The following is a 23,159-nucleotide window of genomic DNA, read 5'->3' as shown; positions in this document are numbered from 1 at the left end:
ATTTAAGGGTTTTACCCTCAAGAGGAGGGGTTTTGGCCCTTACTTGCATCCTATATATTGTGTCACTATTCTTATTGTTTTGGTAGTTATTTGATGTATCTCACAATATAATAACAAGGAACAAAGATAATAAGGTAAAAGGTAACACAAATAGTTATCAAGTTAAAGATAATTAGCATATTCACTACCTTATTGAATTCTCAACATGGTATGAGAGCTAAGGTTATCTAAGGGAATCATGAATATCTCCTTTGCAGTGAAGAAGTTCACCAAAATGATTGCAAGACATCTCAAGAAAGGCATCAAGGAAGCATGGAGTTTCTTATTTTCTTCAAAGCAGGTATCAATCAAAGAAAAGGATGAAGGTCTCTTCTTGACTCTCTTTGGCACATTCCAAGATGAAAACATTTGGGTAATTGATAGTGGTGCATCAATGCACATGACTGGCCACTCCAATCGATTAAAGGCCTTATCAAAAGGAAAATCTTCTTATTCGATGGAACTTGGAGATAACAAGATCTATCCCATGAAAGGTATTGGATCAACCTCCATAAATATGGAAGATGGAAGCAACATTCACCTCAACAACATTCTATTTGTCCCAGGTTTGCACAAGAACTTACTTTCCATTTCAAGTCTAGAAGAAAAGGGTGATAGAGTAACTTTCATTGATGGTAAAGTCGTTGTATGGAGTAAATACTAAAGTATATATCAAGCTAATGTCATTGGTATTCAAGAAGGAATACTTTACCGACTAATGTCTCTTGTGGCCCAAGTCATAGTTCACATTGAAGTTAACCCATGTGAACCGTGGCATAGAATATTTTGTCATCTACATTTCAAAATCCTTCCAACTCTAAGTTCCATAGTAAATGGAATTTTGAATCTAAAGGAAGATCATGAAGGAGTTTGTAAGGGATGTGCATTGGGAAAGAATACCTAGAGAAAATTTGGAAGTAGTGCTTCATAGTCAAAAGAAATATTGGACCTCATTCATTTCGATGTATGTGGCCCTATGACTCCCAAATCTCTTGGAGCTCATCTATATTATGTCACATTATTTGATGATAATTCAAGAAAAACCTGGGTTTACTTAATGAAAACCAAGGATGAAGCATTTTCAAAATTTAAAGAATTCAAAGCTGAAGTGGAGGACCTTACAGGAAAAATAATCAATATTTTAAGATCTGCTAATGGAGAAGAATATACATCCAAAGAGATTATAGAATTCTATAAGGTGTCTAGGATTAAGAGGGAGTTGATAGTTCCATATAATCATGAGAAAATTGGAGTTGCAGAACGAAAGAATAGATCCATTGAAGAAAGTGTAAAAGCAATGTTTCACGGCTAGGATCTTCCAAAGTTTTTATAGGGAGAAGCCACAAAAACTGTTGTCTACATTTAGAATCGAAGTCCTCACATATATCTAGACAAAAAAACTTTGGAAGAAGTGCTCACTGGAAAGAAGCCATATGTATATCATCCCTGGATATTTGGGTGTCTTGTATATATCCACATACCCAAGGAAAAAAGAAATATGTTGGATCCTTCAGGAATTAAGGGAAAATTTGTTGGGTACAAAAACTCATCGAAAGCTTATAGGATCTACATGAAAGATGGACATCACATAGAAGTTCGTTGTGATGTCATATTTGACGAAAACATAGCTTTCAAGAAATCAAATGAACTTTCCATAGAATCTAATGATGAAGAAAATCCTATATTTGAGGAGGAAGTGGATAAGGGAGAAAAATAATCACACCATGAAGAAGAAGGTCCTAGTGAGCCTATTCAACTTATGGTTGTCCCTGAGACAAGAAAAATACCTAATTGGTTAAAATCTACTCTACTTGATTCGAAAGGTCATGAAGCAACGAAATGATCATTTAGAGAAAGCAAGAAACCCAAAATATATTATGGATTTGATTCATAAATGAAAAAAATAATAGAAGAAGAATCGTCCACTTTTGAAGAGGCTATAAACAATTAGGAATGGAAATATGCCATGAATGAATAATATCAATCTATAATGAAGAATCGAGTCTGAGAGATAGTAGCTGGGCTCGAATACAAATCTGTGGTTACTTACAAATGAATCTATAAGATCAAACATGCGGCTAATGGAAGTATAAATAAGTATAAAGCAATATTTGTGGCTAGGGGCTTCTCTCAACTTGAAGGCATCGACTATGAAGATAAATTTGCTCCAACAACAAGATATACAACAATTCGATCTTTAGTCTCTCTGGTAGCATCAATGGGATGGAACATCCACCAAATGGATGTTAAGACTGTGTTTTTGAATGGTACAATAGATGAACAAGTCTATATATAACAACCCTTGGGGTTCAAATTTAAAAATAGAAAGGCATATGTTTGAAAATTAAAGAAATCATTATATGGCCTCAAACGAGCACCAAGGGCATGGTATGCTAGAATGGATGCATATTTTGAAAGAATAGGCTTCACAAAAAGTTTTTTAGATATGACCTTTATATTAAGGTGGTATATGGAGAACCTGTAATAATTCTTCTATATGTAGTTGATCTTCTCTTAACATGTGTAGGAGGTCAAATTGAAGAATGCAAGAAGCAACTAGCAGTAGAATTGGACGTGAAGGATCTTAGGCTAATGCGTTACCGTCTTGGACTAGAAGTCTAGCAAGGGCCTGATGAAGTTTATTTGGGTCAAGGAAAGCATGTGATCAAGGTGCTAAAGAAGTTTGACATGATGGATTACAAACCTATGAGTACTTCGATGATCACAAATTTGAAGAGACTAAGAAGTACCAAATCTAGCCTTGTGGATCCTTCCAAATATACACAACTTATTGGATCATTGATGTACTTGGTGAATACTCGACCATACATATGTTTGCACTAAATGTTCTCAGTCAATTCCAAGTGGATCAAAAGCATGATAATTGTGTAGCAATGAAAAATATTCTGAGATATCTATGAGGAACCATCCACTACTATATGAAGTATGATAAAAGGAATGATATCCAACTGAATGGATATACATAATATGACTAGGGAGGCACTGATAAATATGGAAGGAGCACCATGGGAGGCTGTTTAAATTTGGGATCCTCCATGATCTCATGGATGAGCAGAAAGTAAGACATATTTTCTTTAAGTAGTGCTAAGGATGAGTATGTTGTAGCTTGTGAAGTAAGTAGACAAGCAATATGGTTAAGGAAGTTGCTATTCGACTTGTTTGAAGGACTGCTGAACTATATAATTATAATTTGTGATAAAACCTGTTGTATATGTTTCTCCGAGGATCCATTGTTTCACGGAAAGAAAAATAATATAAATAACAATTATCACTACATTTGAGAGCTAGTGCAAATTGGTGTGATGCAGCTACAATATATCTTTGCTGATGATCAAGTAGCTGACATATTAACAAAATCACTTCCAAACAAGAAGCTTGTGTACTTGAGAGACAATATTGGTTTGGTTGATTTATCATACCTAATTGAGAGGAAGAGATAGACACTACATTCTTATCTTCGCTTGGGAAGAAAGAATGGAGGATTGGGTAACCATCTGGAATTCAATACTCTTTGAGAATGAGGTAAGGCATTCAAGACAAGAGTATTTGTGGGCTAATATCATTTGAGGATTAGCTACCCAAGATAATAATAGTCTAATGAAGGTCATACTCAGTGAACACTCAGGTGGAGTATGTACCTTGAGAGATAATGATTATGGTGTCTATAAGTCATTGGTCTCGCTAGCATTGTGCTATAATCTTTTGGAGAGATAGAGTTGTTAGTCAAGGCCTTGTTATGTGACAGATGGGTTACCAATCTGACTCCTTTTATGAGATATCTTCATATTGAGAATAACCATGTACCTCTTATGAATACCTCCCTAGTTAAGAGGGAGTGTTGAAAAATGTGTAACTAGGTTCGATCTTCATAAGTATGAAATGTATTATTGTAAAATATAAAATGAAAAGAAATTATTATTGAAGCATGAGTTTCATGCTCAAGTCCTTTTATTTTATAGGTCAAGCACCCATTGAGTTCTTCTAGGGCTTAAGAGTCATTGTCATATATTGAAGACGATATGGGAACATTGTATCATGTAAATAAAAATTTGTTTTTATCTTTAAAGTGCGGAAATTCCCTCCAAGATTAAGTTGGCCTACATGAAGAGCCACATCTACCCTTAAAGAAGCCTATATATGGAGAGGAAATCATCGTCCATTAGATACATTCACTCACATATTTTTCTATGTGAATAAGAAGGCTAAAAGATGTCAAAGAAGAAGGATGAAGAGGAAGAAAAAGGAAATCGAAGTGCTTGGGTTAAGTATCTCTCTCTCCCACATGAAAGTTGCAGTTAGGGTTTCTGCGCTTGGGTTATCTTTAGTTTTTTCTTGGAGACAAGAGAGAAAATAAGTAAATATAAGGTCTATTAAGGTGTCTCACTAGCCCTAATATTCAAGGAAAGGAAAGTGAAGAGGAAAGGAGGCCATATGAGGAAGAGCGAAGTCTTCTTGAGGAGCAACAACAGTTGTAGCAGTTGTTGGGAGATAGAATTTCAAATCAGAAATAGGTGGTCGAAGATCTTGCAGAAGGAGGCCGATTTGATCTTGATCTTGGAGGGTATTTGTTTGAGTCTCTAGGTCATGGTTGTAGGTTTTAACCCCGTACAAAAATTACCTGCATACGAATTCTAAAACACAGAAAAATAAACAATGTGAGAGTATAACACATAAAACACATATACATAGAGATTTTCCCACTGTATCCCAAAACCAGGACTACCAACTTGATTTTTCATTATATTCATTTCAATGTTATAATACATATTTATACATGCTGAAGCACCCAATACGATGGACGAAAACCATCGCATCCAATACCATGGACCGAAAACGATCGCGTCCAATACCATGGACTGAAAAACCATCGTGTCTAAAAAACATGTGAAAAAATCATGCACAAAACCATAGGTGGGTCCGCCCAGCCTAACATAGGGTCCAAAATCAAAATTTCCATAAAGTGGGGCTACAGGTACCCCTCAAACCCCCTGTTAACTACGTGGAAAGAATATAACACAACCCAACGTTTCCCATTTGTTTTTTTTCCACAGGGGCCCACAGGAGAGCTTAGTCATTTTTCCAGCCCTGAAATGCCCATTGTTTCTCTACACTAGGAGAACTTCTTAGAGCTCACAGATTTTGTCAATGCATCTACATTATTCTTCAAAGTGTCCAACTTTACCAGCAACATCTTTTTGTCTTCTATCATATCCCTCACAAAGTGATACTGAACATCAATGTGCTTTGTCTTTGAATGATATGCAGGGTTCTTTGCCAATAAAATTGCACTTTGGCTATCACACTCTATCCTTATAGCTTCCTGTACTAACCCCATACTTGAACACAATCTCTGCAACCAAACTGCTTCCTTGCTTGCATGAGTGGTTGCCATGTATTCTGCCTCTGTAGTTGATAGTGCCACTATAGATTGTTTCTTACTCATCCAACTGACTGCAACTCCAAATAGGTTAAACACATACCCACTTGTAGATATTCTTTGATCCACATCTCCAGCCCAGTCTGCATCAAAAAAGTCATGACTATCCAACACTCTTTCCAATCTTAGTCTTCCTTGGTAGCATAGACCATCATGACTAGTGCCACGCAAATACCTGAAAACCCGCTTCACTGTTGTCCAATGCTCCTTTCCTTGGTTTTGACATAAACCTGTTCAATACTCCCACTGCATGTGCAATGTCTGGTCTAGTACAGACCATTGCATACATCAGGCTACCGACTGCACTTGCATATGGAACACGGGACATATCCTCTTCCTCTTCTTATGTCTTGGGACACTGTTCAACAGATAAATTTACACCTGCAAGAATAGGAACCTTCACCAGTTTACTATCTTGCATATTAAACCTCCGTAATATTGTCTCGACATACTTCCTCTGGTTTAACTAGAGCTTCCTCTTTTCCCGATCTCTTTTAATTTCCATGCCCAAAATATAGTTTGCAGCACCATGATCTTTCATGTCGAATTTGGAGGACAATTGGGTCTTCAAATCCTGGATAATTTCTTTGTCATTTCCAACTAGCAACATATCAACCACATACAAGACCAGATAAATAACACAGTCACCAATTAATTTAAAATACACACAATGATCTGCTTTGCTTATGGTGAAGCCAAGTCCCCATATAAATGTATCAAATTTCTGATACCACATCCTTGGTGACTGTTTTAACCCATACAAAGACTTCTTTACCTTGCATACCAGTTATTTCTTACCTTTCACCGCAAAGCCTTCAGGTTGTTTCATGTATATCTCCTCTTCCAGATCCCCGTGAAGAAATGTTGTCTTCACATCCATATGTTCTACCTCAAAATCAAAAGCAGCAGCAACAGATAAAAGTAATCTAATCGAAGTTACCTTGGCAACAGGAGAAAAAATATCACCAAAATCAATTCCTGGCACCTGGGAATAACCTTTTGCTACCAACCGAGCTTTGTATTTCTCCACTTTTCCTTCTGCATTTGTCTTCTTTCTGAACACCCATTTTCCGCCAATGGGTTTCCTTCCAGCCGGCAACTCCACCAGATTCCAAGCCTCATTTTTGTGCAAAGATGCCATTTCATCAACCATGGCCTCTTTCCAGAGTTTTCCATCCTTTGAATCTACTGCTTCCTTCACAGTTCTGGGATCATCTTGAGTAATAGATAAAGAAAAATTTGAACAAAATGCAGATGGACTATACCTTTCAGGCTGCCTTCTTTCTCGAACTGATCTTCTCACCGCCGGAGTTTGTGGCTCTTCATATTCTAATTCCTCCTCTACTGTAGAGTCTGATTCTTCCTCCTTTAGCTCAAACTCTATCTTCTCAAGTTCCTTTCATTGGACTTCATGTTTAATAACATCTTTCACCTCTCTAAACACCACATCTCGGCTGTACGCAACCTTCTGTGTGACTGGGTTCCAAAGCTTATAACCCTTTAAATCATCCTTATACCCAATAAAGATGCACTTTTCATATTTACTATCCAACTTGGTTCATTTCTCCTTTGGAACATGTACATATGCATCACATCCAAATACCATCAGATGTGAAAGAGAGGGTTTCTTACCAGTCCATACCTCTTGTGGAGTCTTATCCTCCAACGCTGATGAAGGTGACCTGTTGACCAGGTAACATGTAGTATCCACCGCCTTTGCCTAGAATTCTGTCCTAACCCGGCACCACTGAGCATGTTTCTTGCCCTTTCCATCAATGTCTTATTCATTCTTTCTGCAAATCCATTTTGCTGAGGTGTATATGGAGTAGTCTTCTGCCGTGCTATACCACACTTCTTACAGAATTATTCAAATTCCTTACTACAAAACTCTCCACCATTATCTGTCCTCGGCACCTTTATCTTCTTCTCTGTCTGGTTTTCCACCAGAGCCTTGAATTATTTAAACCTGTCAAAGACTTCAGATTTCTTCTTAAGGAAATATATCCATGTATTCCTTGAGAAGTCATCTATAAATGATACATAGTACACAGACTTACCCAGTGATGGAACCTTCAAAGGTCCAAACACATCACTGTGCACAAGCTCTAATATCTGTTTTGCCCTCTTACTTCCAGAGGGGAAACTCACCCGATTCTGCTTCCCATATACACAATTTTCATAGAAATCAAAATCCAGAGAGCTATTACTCATACCTTCTACCATACCTTTACCATGAAGTATTCGAAGGCCCTTCTCTCTAATATGTCCAAGCCTTTGATGCCATAGCATGGTCCCCTCTCCAGAGACGACTAGATTTTCTGCTCCACTTTCAAGAAGCACAGAACTGTTGCACCCATCAACAACAATGCTACCTTGAAGCTTGTACAGAGTTCTAGTCCGAACTCCCTGCATCAATACCAGTGCTCCCTGAACCATCTTGCAGCTATCCTTCTCTAACACTATTTTTACACCTGCATCATCCAGCTTGCTTACAGAAATCAGATTTATGGCCAATGCAGGAATATGTAGAACACTCAGAATTTTTTTAACCCTTCCACCTTGCAACTTCAAATTTACTTTTCCGCGACCAATGATTCTAGCCTTCTTGTCATCCCCCAAGAAGACATCACCACCATCATATTTTTCATACTCGCAAAACCACTCTCTATGGGGAGTGAAGTGAAAGGATGCACCTGAGTCAATCAACCATGCCTTATGATCTACATGTGTACTTGAAGAAGCCAAGTACACATCCCCACCTTCATTTGAGGTGGTTTTCGCCTCTGCAGAAGGAGCCTCATTAGATCCCTTTCCTTTTTTAGGATCTTTAGATTTATAGTCGCTTTTGAAGTGTCCTTCCTTTCCACATTTCCAGCACACCACCTTTACAGGTTTCCCTAGAGATTTAGATCTCCTCTAGATTTAGATCTCCCACTCAATGACTTATTTTTGTTTCTGTTCTGGGACCATCCTTGTATAGACAAGGCATCGCCATTCTGGCTCTCCATAATTTTCCATCTCATCTCCTCCGTCAGCAAGGATGAGACTATTTCATCAAAATGCAAGGCAGTTGCATTGCTACCTTTTGCAATAACTAGACTATCCCACGAATCTAGTAGAGAACACAACAAACTGATGCACTTATCTTCATCTGAAATTTTAATATCAATAGATCCTAACTGATTTACCACAGTATTAAATGCATTCAGATGCTCTGTCACCAAGTCTCCATCTTTCATCCTCAGGTTATACAGCTTTTTCTACAGGAACAGTTTATTCACTAGAGACTTAGATTGGTACAAAGTCCCTAACTTGTCCCACAAAGCCTTTGTCATAGCTTCCCCTGATACATTCAGCAATACTGAATCTGAGACACATAATCATATTTTGCTTTTTGCCTTCCAATCCAACTTCTTCCATTCTTCATCGGTCACTCCATTGGTTTAGTACCCAGATCTACCATGATCCACTAGTCTTTATCCACCAACAAATCCTCCATCTTGAGTTTCCACAACTCAAAACTCTGAACATTAAATCTCTCGATCTCTATCTTTCCACTGCTCACCATCTTCTTTCACCACCAGAATCGATCTTGCAGATCTCCCACTGAACAGGGTTTACCACAGGCCCGAGCAAAACCCCTCAGCAACAAAGGTGTCCCTTGAAGCCAAAACCTGGCTCTGATACCAAATGTAGGTTTTCACCCCGTACAAAAATTACCTGCATACGAATTCTAAAACACAGAAAAATAAACAATGAGAGAGTATAACACATAAAACACATATACACAGAGATTTTCCCACTGGATCCCAAAAGCAAGACTACTACCTTGATTTTTCATTATATTCCTTTCAATGTTATAATACATATTTATACATGTCGAAGCATCCAATACCATGGACCGAAAACCATCGCGTCCAATACCATGGACCGAAAACCATCGCGTCCAATACCATGGACCGAAAAACCATCGCGTCCAATACCATGGACCGAAAAACCATCGCGTCCAAAAAACTTGTGCAAAAATCATGCACAAAACCATAGGTGGGTCTGCCCAACCTAACATAGGGTCCAAAATAAAAAATTTCCACGGCGCTGCCCCGGACCCATAAAGTGGGGTTACGGGTACCCCTCAAACCCCCTGTTAAATACGTGGAAAGAATATAACACAACCCAACAATGGTATTCGTTAGTTGAAGGATCTATAAGAAGAGAAGAGATTTAAGGGTTTTCTGCTCAAGAGGAGGGGTTTTTCCCTTGGCTTGCAACCTATATATTGTGTCATTATTCTTATTTTTTGGTAGTTGTTTGATGTATCTCACAATATAATAACAAGGAACAAAGCTAATAAGGTAAAAGGTAACACAAACAATTATCAAGTTAAAGAGAATTAACATATTCACTGCCCTATTGAATTCTCAACGCAAATGAGAATGAGTTCCCTCCTTTATATAGGCTTCTAAGGTGTACTTGGCTCGACTTCTTAGCTACGAGGTTGACTTGATCTTGGAAGGTATTTTGACACGTTTAATCACAAAAATCATTCTTTTTACAAGTTACAATGTGCCTAAAGGGTCTTTCAACATATGACAATGACTTTTTTGACTTCTTAATCTAGGAGAAACCCTAGAAGAACTCAATGGGTGCTTGAACTATAAAATAAAATACCTTGAGTATGAAATCCATTCCTAAAAAATAACAATAATAATTTTTCTTTCGTTTTAAAACATACAAGGATCAAAATTACATTTCATATTTTTGAAGATCGAACCTAGTTAGACATTTTTCAACATCTATGTGTCAAGCTCATACATCGTTGATAATATAAAGGAAAAGGTACAAGATAAGGAAGGCTTACCTCCTAAATGGGAATGTTTAATATTTGTTAGAAAGCAATTGGAGGATGGTTGTAGCTGATTGGTTATAATATTCTTCTTAAGGAATCAATTTCAATCGATTTTGTGTTTCAGAGATGGAATGTAGATCTCAAAACTCTATTTGGGATGAAAATTACTCTTGAGGTTGAGAACTCAGATATTATCAACAATATAGGTCTATCTGAAAGTGAAATGAGGGTGGGGAAGGTGATCCCATCACTTATTTCCCCACCATCTCATTTATGACGAGGCTAAATTTCAAGACAATGAAGTAATTCATCTAGATCATCAATTTTTTTTGCTAGTTTTTTTATTTTTTATTTTTTAATGTGATAAGACTTTGGTTGGTTATAATACTCAGAAGAATCTACGTTGCTTCTTGTCCTTCATCTCCAAGGGGATATACAAATATTCATGAATATGTAAAGTTGTAAGACCATTACTCTTGCTTTTTAGAGCTTTGATATAATTGACAATGTGAATACCAATATTCGAGATAAGAGTGAATTAATTTTGAGAGCTTTGATAGAAGTGAATACCAAGATTAAGGATAAGAGTGAATTACTACAAATCAATATGGGTTGATATTTGGTGGGAAGAAAAGTTAAGATGGAAGGAATTTTGGTGATTTATTATGAAAGAATCAACCCTCCACCTTATTCTTTTCCTGCATGGTGGTATGCAGATTTTTGTCTAGACTTGAAATGGGAAAAATTTCATTTGGAGTAGATAGTTTTGACACAATTTATAAAGTCAAGGAAAATATTTGGGATAAAGTGGGAATTCATGCAAATCAGCAAGGATTGATCATTCCTAATCAACAACTTGAAGACAAAAGGATTTCTTGCAGATTAAAATATTTAGAAGGAATCAACCCTTCCCTTTTTTCTTTGTTCGTGTGGTGGGATACATATTTTTGTTAAGTTATTGACTTGTAAAACTAATTCTCTTCAATTTTAGACCTTTGACGTGAGTCATAATGTCAAGGCCTAGTTTTAGGACAAATAAGGGATTCCTCATGACGAGCAAAGGCTATCATTTGGTGGAAAATAGCTTGAGGATGGTTGCACCTGATTAGACGAAAGAGTTTAGAATGACTCTACCTTGCATTTGGTCCTTTGCATTTGTGGTGGATTTTAGGTGTATGGAAAGCCATATTGGGAACCATAAATCTTTAGTTGGGGGTGAAATTTGATAAGGGTTATGGTTTCATATATTAATTCACCTAATTTTGAAATGAGTTTGGTTTTCAATTTTAAAGTTAGTGACTATTATCAACGATCCAAATTTTTAACTTATTTTTCAATCAATTGATACACATTTCCACATTGAATATGTGTGGATTTCCTTTTTGAAAACTCCAGTTGCATACTATCAAATACATGCAAATCTTGCTTTACACTTTACATGATACTTATTGTTCTTTTAAATTAATTTTAATAAATAATATACCACTCAACGTGTTCATGTCTCTGATTGGATTATGTTTTATTACCAAGCATCTATGTTGTCTTTCAAATGTGTTGATTGTTTGGTCATTACATCCATCATAGTTTCTTGGTTTATGGAGTTATGTAAGTGATTCGGTTATACCTCTCAACGTGTTCATGTCTCTTATTGTATTATGTTTCATTTCCAAGCATCTATGTTGTCTTTCCATTGAGTTGATTGTTTGGCCATTACATCTATCGTAATTTCCACACACACACACATATATATCTATATATATATATATATATATATCGGAGTTATGTAAATAATTAAGCCCTGTAAAATTTAGTGGATTGATTTCAGTGTGAAAAATTGTGCAAGAAATCTTACTAAAAGTGATTTACATGAATGTCAGTGCAAGTTTAACTATTTATATAGAAAATTATACTACAATAATTAACAAATCTGTTGTAGTTATGAAATTATATTTAGTGGGAAATGTTGCAGTTTTTATGTGTCATAGCACTTGTCTTTCATAGGCATATTCATGTCTTGTAGTTTGCATATCATGATTCCTGCATATGCATTTCACATTAATTGAAATCATTTAAAGTGTATGAATTCAAAGTATTGAATTATTATTCACTCTCATTTCAAAGATTGCAATTTCAACTTGGTAGTAGAGAATTTTAACATTCTTACACTCTTTCACTTCAGCTTGTCTAGCTACATGCAACTATGACAACTAAGGTTGTGCAGGGTAACAAAGAGGAGGAATAATTGTTCAATAGAAGAACAAGAAGTATCACCACCAATTGCAACTATTCACCAATAAGATTCATGTCAAGGGGTGTAGAATTTTGCAACAAGATTAATGGCATGAGGAAGAAGCAAAGCAACTAAGGTGGTTGACCTTATGGCTCTACGCATGACTGCACAGTGTCATTTGATGTTGTGGCCCTGCACTCTAGTCCTGTGTTTCATTTTCAATTGAATGGTTCTCCGAGACTACGCTACTAATCCCAAACTTCACAGACCAACTTCTCTCACTCATTCTTATTTTCTTCGTGTTTTTAGTTTATTGTGTTGTTCCTTTTCCACCAAATTATGGCTTTTGTGTAGCTTAATTATAGAATAGGTTTAGCAACATTAGGGGAATTTTGAGGTCTAAAATGGGCCTCCTAAGAAAAATGTACAACCAAAATAAAATTTATAAGAACCAATAGGATTCAATATGATGATGTCAACCATGGGGGGATGATTCACTATTTTTGGAGTAAGAAAGTAACAAGATTAAAAAATAATAAAATAATAAAACTACCTTTTCAACTTATCTCCCTAAGGTTTTACTCAAAATTCAAGCGGGAGTACCGTTGGATACAAAATTCAATTCTTCATCCAAGGAGTACCCATGTTGCATACTTTCGATGGACCCTACTACACGAAAAATGAGAAATACATGGAAAAACTTGATTTCATTCATATTTTCCATGTATTTCTCATTTTTTTTGTAGAAGGTTCCATCTAAAGTATCCAACATGGGTACTACTTGGACAAGGAATCAAATTATTCATCCAATGAATGTTTTTTCTCAAAATTTGAGTAAACCTATAGGGAGTTGAAAAAACAATTTTTTCTTTTTTCCCTCTAAAATTTGATGATGTAATCTAATATTATTTTATTATTTCCACTATTATTTTATAATTTCTTTAGGAGGCCCATTTTAGAGCTCAAAATTCCCTAATGTTTGGGTTGATTCAATGCATGGACTAATGTTAGCTGGAATAAATGGATTATTTGTTTTAGATATTTATTCAAAGGCCTTCTTCACATACCATATTGTTGAATTTATGTTACTGTCATATATTTGAACATATTTGAATACATTATCAATGATATTAAAGTAGACATATTGTCATGCTATATTTTAAATTACTTCTATCATTCTTAGTGAACTGGTGATGAGAACTTGTTTGATATAATGTAACAAACCTTCAGAGTCTCATGCATACATTTATGTTTGAGTTATCCCTTTTCCTGTTGTGCATTTCTCATGGTTATTTACAACTTCAATTTCAGGAAAATGAACTTATTATTGTCAGATTCGTGGAGGAATGAGATCTCAAGGAAGTCACATTCAGGCAATCACCACAGAAATATTTCAAATCTTGGTACAAAATCATTAGTTGATCCTAGAAAAAGAAAGTGGTATGTATCCTCCAAGTATCATTTGTTGTCTAGTCGTCCCAAGATGCTTCAAATGGTGGAGGAAATTTTGTAGGTAATGGTTATTTTCAAGTTGGTTGTTGGAAAACTATAATTATAGTTGGCCCTTGTAGAGGTCGTAATGCATATATTAAAGGGTGTTGCTTTCTTCTACTTGGAATCCTTGAGTTTGATAAGCGTCTAGATGATATGAACAATGTAGTCATGGGTGCAAGTAACTTGGGATGGACGAAAGAAGTCCCAAATCTTGATGAAGAATGATAGTCTTAGTGCTAGGTAAACTAGGTGCATATAATGGGGTCCATAATAACAACAAATGTATCACCCATAAAAAAAGGAAGCAGACCAATGAAAGAAAGTAAATTGGAACATGAATATGGATAAGCCCACTCCATTGACATTTGAAATTCCATCTAATGGGTATTTTCAAGCCAATCATTGACAAACTAGACCTATAAATACCATCTATGGAGGGTGTTACCACTCAGGTTGAATGTTAAAGTGATGAAAGCTCCAACCCATTCCATACAATCCAAGTGGGACCTTTATCGATCACCTACTATCACCTCACCAACCTACCTTGCCTCTTTAGGCCATGGCTCCTCTAACTTCGAGGGGGGCTCCCTTGAATATCACTAAGGATTAAACAATATGGAGCAAGGTGAGATCATAAGTGTAACTCCAATGCCTAAATTGTTTTTTTAGAAAAAAATGAAAGTATTGGCGATGGAGGGATGTGAAAACTAGTGCCAATGTTCAAGGGTGACAGAGTTAAGGGAAGGTTAGTATGAGAGGATAAAAATAAGAATGACCCTCCTTAGGTTGGTTTCTTGTAATAATGGATCATGGAGGAGAAATAGTGTCTCAAGATGGGTAGTTTCTCAATCAATCAGCGTAAATTGCAAGGTCAATAACCCACCAGAGAGGATTTCTCAATCATATTTCCCTCAACCCAAAGATTGATTATGGTGCAAAATAAGACAAATATTTTCTAAGGGAACCTCCTCTATGGTCTCAAAAACTACTTCATATCAACAAAGAGGGCATGGATGACAATATCTATGATGCCCCCTTCCACGTGACCACTGCCCCACAGTGGATTGATCTCGCTATGTCTTGTGGTGGTACTAAATCATATATAAATTAACCCTTGAAAATGATGCAAACAAAACCAAGAAAAAATCCTACAAGATTGAAATATGCATCACAGGATAAACTTGAAACTCTAATGGCACTAGGAAGATTTTCGTTAAACTCTCGGGAGAGAAATATTCCCTTTATCCAACCATGCTTACAAATGAGGAACGCCATCCTTTATATAGATGAGGGAAGGAAATTCATATGAAATACAATAATATTATATAGGGAGGACCTTAAACCTAGTCTCAAAAGACTAGATCTAGTTTAACTAAAAATAAAAATAATAAAGTTTGTGGACAAAGGCACATGTATAATGATCAAATGATAATTCCCCATGGAGGGGTTTGATCCACCATTTATAGAGGAAGGGATTTATACATAATTGCTTTTGGAAATAAATATCAACATCTATTGAAGGTTCTGGTCCCACTCTGTAAATTAAAAATGCAACATCCAACTTTGATCACATCAATGTGTCCAAGTGTTCGAGCTTTGTAGTCCAACTAGTTCTAGGAATTTATTTGTGACTTATTTTAGCATGATAAGCCAATAGACCCCTATAATTCATATGCTCATAATTGTTTTTAACAAGAAGGCTTCCAAATAAAAAGGGCCAAAGTTTGCATTGGTGGCAATATTGTCGGTCAACTTTATTAGACAAGGTGCTAAGGCCTGGGGCCAACTTAGTTTGAATTTCCAGTGAGATATATGAACATTTAATTGTGGGGGAAGTGATGGACCCTACCAATTTCCTTTTTGTTCTCTCTCCAATTCATCCCATTCTTTGGTTGCAACAATAACATGTTCACAGTCTCGAATAAAATTATTTTGTCCTCTTGCTCTTCTAGTGTGACTAGCACTGTCCCTTTCAACTTTTGTCTCTAAATAATCCATACCAAATTGCCTTCTTTACACCTATCCTTGAATCTTTTTAACCTTAGATATAGTGCATGGGCATTTCCATCCAGTTTCCATGTGGCGAAAATCAAGAGTTTTGGGATAATGATCATAACCTTCCATGTATGTTCTCACATTTGTTTTTACCCATTTCGTTTTCATCCACTCTTCTGCCACTCAATAATTCGTCTTTGTCATATCCATTCAATGAAACTCTCTAATTCCTAAATTGATTCTCAAACCCCCTCAAATTCTTCAACACAACATCCTTCATGGTGGAAATCCCTTGAATAACTGATTGGTAGCCACAAAAATATCGTCCATTTGAGGAGTCATGGCCTTTCTAACCCAACAACTAACCCTTTGTCTTGGAGAAAATTGAAGTTGGAAATTCAAAATAATTTGAAACAATAGCTTTAGAGGAAGAAATATTTGGAACAACAAGCTCATCAAAATCACAAGAAAGCTTGTGCTTGAAGTGTCAGTAATGCTGTTCAAGCATCCTCAACTTTTGTTTTTTGTTTTAATTGCGTAATGCCCTCTATATGTTGAACTGTAGCAACTTCAATAGTACATGTAAAAGTTGACATATGTATCTTTCCTGACCTTTCACAAAGATAACTAGAAAGTGGTAGGCTCATTTTTCATGGATACTCTTGAAGGAGATTCTTGCATAATCTTGTAACTCATGAGTTTGAACTCCACATTAGGTGGCACCAATAATAAATCTTGGTGGGTTTCCCATGGTAGAGAATAAACACATAAGGGGAAATTTCACGTCATTTTTTTTAAAACAAGTAAATATGATTATATTAATAAAGATGGGATTCGACCCAAAACCTTTACAATTCTTCTGAGAACAAGAAATACCAAAATTCTTTGAATATTTGGATTAGAAATGGATCAACCCAAATCCTTACAAGAGAGCTCCTCGATATAAGAAATTTGATCCCATTCCAACTGAAAATTGCCCAAAAGACTCCTATAATCCATATATATTTGCAACCCATCCTCAACTTTAAGTCATTTTAGCTTTGAATGACTTCTCATTATCCTTGGAGAATTGATTTTTATCTTGTTTCCAACCTAGATCCATCCCAAGTTTTTTAAAGAGTTCGGCATCTCACCATTCTTTGAGTGACCTCTACTGATGACTTCATTCTTTTGACTTGAAGAATGATCTTCCACTTCTAATTAATCAACCCAAGAGGGGACCTTTTCAATTTTTTCTGAAGAAGCACACTTAAAGTTTTTGGACTTTGGAGTAATGTTCTTTCTCTTGTCTAATGTTGGATGCGTTGTAACATTTTCTCGTCAAAGGAAATGCTACAAAAACTTTTCGTTTGTCAATTTTTTTCCTTGCGACACTTTCGAACATACGCAAATTTTTACAAATTTGTGAAAAAGTTTTAAGAATTTGGTGCAAAAACTTGGTTTTAATAGGGTTGTGTGGTCTCGGTTTCATATGTAGGATTACTGGTCTCGGGTTGATATGTAAGGTTATTGTTCTGTTAATTAAAATTTATTGGGTATATGCCCAATCTCCAATTCTATTTCAAAAATTATTGGGTATATGCCAAATATCCAATTCTATTTCAATGTTCTTTTTGTTAAAAGTTATTGGGTATATGCCCAATCTCCAAAGTTATTGGGTATATGCCCAATCTCCAATTCTATTTCAAAAATTATTGGATATATGCCAAATCTCCAATTCTATTTAAATGTTCTTTTTATTAAAATTTATTGGGTATATGTTCAATCTCCAGTTCTATTTAAAAAATTATTGGGTATATGCCAAATCTCCAATTCTATTTCAATGCAAATAGTTCGCAAATTGATAGCCGAGGATTCCATGCAAATTACAACCTACCAATTATCAAGTTAATGACAAATCACAAGTCAAATTTGACACACAAAAGTTATTCGGTATATTCCCAATCTCCAATTCTATTTCAAAAATTATTGGGTATATGCCAAATCTACAATTCTATTTCAAAAATTATTGGGTTTATGCCAAATCTCCAATTCTATTTCAATGCAAATAGTTCACAAATTGATAGCCGAGGAATCCACGCAAATCACAACCTACCAATTATCAATCTAATGACAAATCACAAGTCAAGTTCGACATACAAAAGTTATTGGGTATATGGCCAATCTCCAATTTTATTTAAAAAATTATTGGGTATATGCCAAATCTCCAATTCTATTTCAATGCAAATAGTTTTAAAAAATTATTAGGTATATGCCAAACCTCCAATTCTATTTCAATGCAAATAATTCACAAATTGATAGCCAATTCTACTTAAAAAATTATTGGGTATATGCCAAATCTCAAATTCTATTTCAATGCAAATAGTTTCAATTTTTTTATTTTTATTTTTTATTTTTTATTTTTTTCTTTTTCTTTTTTTCTTTCTAAGTAAGATTAATCTATTGATATAATAAAAAAGGTAGTTACAGAGTGTCCTGGCCATAAAGGGACCCGACCTTAATCAACATGCTTCCATGAACAAAATCTGAGACTGCCCCAACAAAGGAGAAACCAGTCTGAAAGAGAAAAGAAGTCCAAAAAGACAGAAGTTTTAAAAAATTATTAGGTATGTGCCAAATCTCCAATTCTATTTCAAAAATTAATGGGTATATGTCAAATATCCAATTCTATTTGAATGCAAATAGTTCACAAATTGATAGTCGAGAAATCCATGCAAATCACAACCTACTAATTATCAAGCTAATGACAAATCACAAGTCAAATTCGACATACAAAAGTTATTAGGTATACACCCAATCTCCAATTTTATTTCAAAATTTATTGGGTATATGCCAAATGTCTAACTCTATTTCAATGCAAATAGTTTTCAAAAATTATTAGGTATATGCCAAATCTCCAATTCTATTTCAACACAAATAGTTCACAAATTGATCGCCAATTCTATTAAAAAAAATTGGGTATATGCCAAATCTCCAATTCTATTTCAATGTAAATAGTTTTAAAAAATTATTAGGTATATGCCAAATCTCCAATTCTATTTCAAAAATTATTATGCAGATCACAACCTACCAATTATCAAGCTAATCACAAATCACACAAATAGTTCACAAATTGATAGCCAAGGAATCCATGCAAATCACAACCTACTAATTATCGAGCTAATGAAAAATCATGCAAATAATTCACAAATTGATAGCCAAGGAATCCATGCAAATCACAACCTACCAATGACAAATCACACAAATAGCTAATGACAAATCACGCAAATAGTTCACAGATTGATAGCCAAAGAATCCATGCAAATCACAACATACCAGTTCACAAATTGATAACCAAAAAATCCATGCAAATCACTTGATAACCAAAGAATCCATGCAAATCACAACCTACCAATAGCTAATGACAAATCACAAGTCAAATTCGACATACAAAAGGCCAAGGCAAGGGAGGTTTCCATTGTGATAACCAAAAAATTCCATGTAAATCACTTCATAACCAAAGAATCCATGCAAATCACATCCTACCAAAGAATCCATGCAAATCACATCCTACCAATAGCTAATAACAAATCACAAGTCAAATTCTTGTATCACATCCTACCAATAGCTAATAACAAATCACAAGTCAAATTCGAGTATCACATCCTACCAATAGCTAATAACAAATCACAAGTCAAATTCGAGTATCACATCCTACCAGTAGCTAATAACAAATCACAAGTCAAATTCGAGTATCACATCCGTAGCTAATAACAAATCACAAGTCAAATTTGACATACAAAAGGCCAAGGCAAGGGAGGTTTCCAAAAGGAGCGTATAACAAATCACAAGTCAAAATTCAACATACAAGAGGCAACAAGGGAGGTTTCCAAAAGGGGCGTATAACAAATCACAAGTCAAAATTCGACCTACAAGAGGCAAGGGAGGTTTCCAAAAGGGGCGTATAACAAATCACAAGTCAAATTCGACCTACAAGAGGCCAAGGCAAGGGAGGTTTCCAAAAGGAGCGTTGTGTTTGCACTACACGTTGAAACAAATTGTAAGTGCTCAAATACACAAAGGGTATTATATCTTTTTCACTTATGCCATGTGGGATAGTACCCATAACAGAGAAATAGATCCATATCAAGCGCCAAGCCAACACAACAAGGACACAAGACTACAGTGTAAGTGCAATACACGTCGACAACCATGACATGCATCCAATTTATAAATAAAGGCACATTATTTCATTTTGCCAGTCTAGGAAATTTCCTTGGGTACCAAAAAGATGCTCCAGCCCTGATACATATTCGACATGTAACAGGGTTTATTGCTCTTCACCAGCACACCTTTTGAAGGAGTTTTAGTCAGAGCGAAGTAATATGGAAATGGGAGGAAACTACGCAATGGAGTATCCATATACTGCAGAAGCCTCAACGAATCATTATTATCAACAAGCGTTTTAGGTGCAGTTTGAAGGGACTGTTTTTGCTTCATTGGCACAGGGCTGAAACTTTTGAATAATGTTGGGCTTCATAATAATTCTTTGATGGATACAATCTTTAAGTGTTTGTAATTTCTATGAAAGAGATTGTAGACGTAGTTTCTATCTCCCTTCTCTATCACTGGCTCCTGCCTACAAATATCACCCTCCAATTGCTGCAACAACTAGAGAATATGAATGTGTGTCAATTCTCTTAAAGTCTCAGCGACTTGAACGATAGGTTCTCTAGTCATAACTGTTCCACATGTGTTTTCATTTGAAGGAGGGTTATCAAGTGATTGAGAGCCAATACTCAAACGCTTATTGCAAATCTTGTCATGCTGAATGTAAACATGAAATCGTTGTCAGTGCTAAATGCTCGGTGAAGTAATGATAAATGGTCACAAAAACACTGTGAGTGCCAAAGTTTACTGCCAGGTGTGAAGATCACGTTGGAGTGGAAATATCAACGGTGGAAACGGACAGGGTAAAGGTCTTACAGTTTTTAATGGTGAAGAATGACACTCAAAATCAATGGTCATGGTTCAATTGCACGACCCCCAGGCTGTTCGACGTTTAATGAAAGGGGGCTGCACAATTAGTTGTTTTGGTAAAACAACTATGGCTACGTGGTAGCATTTCATTAGAGCGCCGCCTTCCCCTGTCTAAAATCATTTACCCCCAAGGGACCCCCGACTATTCCACTATGGTTTCAGGTTTAATCCAGAGATAGATACGATAAGCTTTATGATACTTATGTTTTCCATGGATCATGTAGGCAACTCAGCTTCTCCTTTATATTGAACGCCAGTTCATATTACCAAGCAAATACCATCGATATAGAATTGAAATGAAACCATTCTTTGAATTCAATGTTGTAGAATTTGTAAGAAAGAGGAAGTGATCTTACAGGATCTTGATAGGGCTAAAATCGAAGAAGATATCGTTAAGCAATTCCACCTGGATTGAATTAGGCAGCTAGTAGTAGTTTTCCCAAGAACAAAAGATATCTTGATAGAAAGCTATTAGTAGTTTTTCCAAGAACAGAAGATAAGGTTAATGTGGCGTGTTTCCACCCTTTTAGTTGGAGGTGTCCTTTCTTATGGAACTAAGTAAGAATACCGCCGAACTTCCATCTGATGAAATTGTGCTGCTTGAGTCAAGCTCTGTTTATTTTTACTTGTAGATTATAAAAAGAAGGCATTAGCAACTGAATTTTTATTTTGCAGAAGAAAAAAACAGAAACATGTTTTCATTAGAAGTGAAGATTGTTTTATATTAGAATACGTCTATTGCAGGCCTTGCCCAAGCTGGATTGTAAACTCAAGAATATAACCATAAACATACCACTGATATGCCATCAAAACATCACAATATATCTGTAAAAAAATTACTCACATTGAGAGCAAAAACATAACAAAACAGAATTAGACAGACATAATACAAAATTTCTGGAAAAAGCTGAGGTTCTGAAAATAGTAGAAAGAGATCGGAACGTTTACATTAGCAACTGAACTTGCACAGGGAGAGAATCATGAGTTAGTCAAAAAAATCCATAAGAATGGCCTCAAATTCATTAGTTATTGGGCACAGTTGGCAATGGAAAATGACTTAGTTCCAGATCACATATTTTCATGCACAAAATCCGCATTGGAAGACTATTAAAGGGTTGGTGATGACTTGGACACAAGAGTGCTTTGTGCCATGATTACCAAAAGAATCATTGAACCTATCTCTAGTGGTTTCGTGAATCTGGTCAATGCAAATTTTATAACGAGGCAGAGGGATATTGCACCCAACAAGTTTATGAGGGCAACAATCGATTTCTAAAATAATAAGAATTGGATTCAAAAGGCTAGGGACCACATTACATAATAAGAATTCATTTGCATCATCCATACTAATTTTGGAAGGAGCTTTAATTGTGCAGAAACTGTAAGAGGGACAAATATTGTATATACAATTGCTATCATTCTATAAGGCCTCACAACTATGGTTAGAATGTGCCTTGCACTTGCAACAATGACAAAGTAAAAAACTAGTGCATGGTTTCAATGAGCCTCTAAATTGGCCATACCCTAGGCCACAGAGTATTGAACCTAAAAATCAAACCTACCTTTGAGAAAAACATTGCCTCACTCAAAGCCTCAACGACTAAAGGGACCTCAATTGAAGGAGCCTCAAGAATAGGCATCCTAGAGGCAGAGGGACTAGAGACAAGGTTCACAACATCATGAAACGACCCAGAAGCGAGACAAAAAGAAGTATATTTAATTATGTTGCAAAAAGATAGAGGGAGTGCTACCGGACGAGATCCCTCTTAGCATGAGTGAGGAGCAACGCTCTTATCACTAGAAACTGAAGTTGAGTCCATAATTAATCTAGTTGACAAGGACATAGTGGACAAAACAACTATCTTAGTGGTGATAAACTACGGACGGTAAGGAACTTGTCGTTGAGAAGTGAGACAAAATATTCCTCGTAACTTAACGTAGAGACTTGAATCCAGTCGAATAAAGCGAAGCAATGGGCAGGGTGTTGAGAATCCTTAGGGAAACTTAGTTAGGGCTTATTTAAATTTGATTTCTCTTATCTTAACAATTTCTTGTGATTTATCATTACATCTTTTTCT

Source organism: Pinus tabuliformis, chromosome 3_2, assembly GCF_031772625.1.
Source record: "Pinus tabuliformis cultivar Carrire ecotype Pingquan chromosome 3_2, CPIR1, whole genome shotgun sequence".
Classification (NCBI taxonomy): Eukaryota; Viridiplantae; Streptophyta; class Pinopsida; order Pinales; family Pinaceae; genus Pinus; species Pinus tabuliformis.
The sequence above is the reverse complement of the archived record's forward strand: the minus strand, read 5'-3'. Positions refer to the sequence as shown.